The sequence below is a fragment of the Aplysia californica genome, unplaced genomic scaffold (genome assembly GCF_000002075.1).
Source record: "Aplysia californica isolate F4 #8 unplaced genomic scaffold, AplCal3.0 scaffold00040, whole genome shotgun sequence".
In the NCBI taxonomy this organism is placed as follows: domain Eukaryota; kingdom Metazoa; phylum Mollusca; class Gastropoda; order Aplysiida; family Aplysiidae; genus Aplysia; species Aplysia californica.
The window spans coordinates 104539-105906 of NW_004797310.1; positions in this window are offsets into that span (position 1 = coordinate 104539).

A 1368-nucleotide genomic window follows, 5' to 3' on the forward strand; every position below is an offset into this window, starting at 1 on the left:
AAAAAAAAACCCTCTTTTTTTTTTTTTCCTTTTTAAAAACAAAACACAATTTGGACATTTAGGAAGCGTTGTCCACATACGGACATGTGCGTATTCTATTATTATGGGTTTCAGATTCGAATTTCAGTTGAGCAACGTCCGTAGGATGCCATGTAGTGTGTCACGTGACCTCGGCTTCTGTTCGGGAAATCCCCGAGAGACGTGTGCACCACGCCGAGCCGGTGTGAAAAAGACACGAGAGTAGCTTCCCTTTCCGTTGATTTGATGGCGGGCGCCGGAAAATAATAAAACTCCGATAAAATCTCGATCGGCGCGCGACATTTTTTAGCGAGACTTCCGATTCGAAGAGCGTGGGGTGAATTGACTGAGGACGTCTTAGTTAGAGACTGGGTACAGAACAGGGAATGAATCACGAAGACAAACAGGCGGGCGCGTACACAAGAGGACGGGATTTCTGCACAAGAGGACGCCTTTCTCTAGCACAAGAAAGAAAAACAGTACGAAGAGACAGGTACACGAGTTTGTTCTATCGATTCAACCATGATGATGGGGCTCGGAGAGCAATACATTATATCATAGTCATAATATGGTAGTCAGACTGTGGTTTGAAGAAAATAACAACTCAAAACAACAACAAAATAGCAACAACAACAAACAACAACGACACACACAGTTATATATTATTATATCAATTGGCGAGGAAGAAGGAGGCAAATGTTGTATGAAATAAGCTTTTTGTAGGCACCGGCAGAACGTATAATATATATAAATAGATAGATTATTGTAGTGTGTTTGAGGTTTCCTAAAACAATAATATATATTTTTTAAAATTAAAATAATTTTTTTTTACGTCAACTGATTCGACATCTCGCACATTTTGCGGTTTCTTTGTAAGAATACCGATTTTTTAAAAAGAAATTACATGTAGTTGTATATTACGGGGAAGTATTAATTTGAGATCTGAGGTGAAATATATTTCTCTTTCTGCGCGATTACATACGTGCACGCGACAGTGAATATTTTGTGCATTCGTGAGTGACAAAGAGGGGGGAGAGAGAGAGAGAGAGAGAGAGAGAGAGAGAGAGAGAGAGAGAGAGAGAGCGAGAGGGGCAGAGGGAGAGGGAAAGGGGAAGAGAAGAGAGAGGAGAGATAGAGAGAGAAAGACAGAGGCAGAGGGAGAGGGAAAGAGAAGAGAGATGAGAGAGAGAGAGAGAGAGAGAGAGAGAGAAAGACTATTTATTAATGTGTGCGCTTGTACGTGTGTAAGTGGCTGTGTATGTATTTGTGTGTGTGCGTGAGTGTGTATGAGTGTACATATCATGTGTAGATCTAAGTGTACATTTGCGTGTGTGTGTTTGTGTATGTATT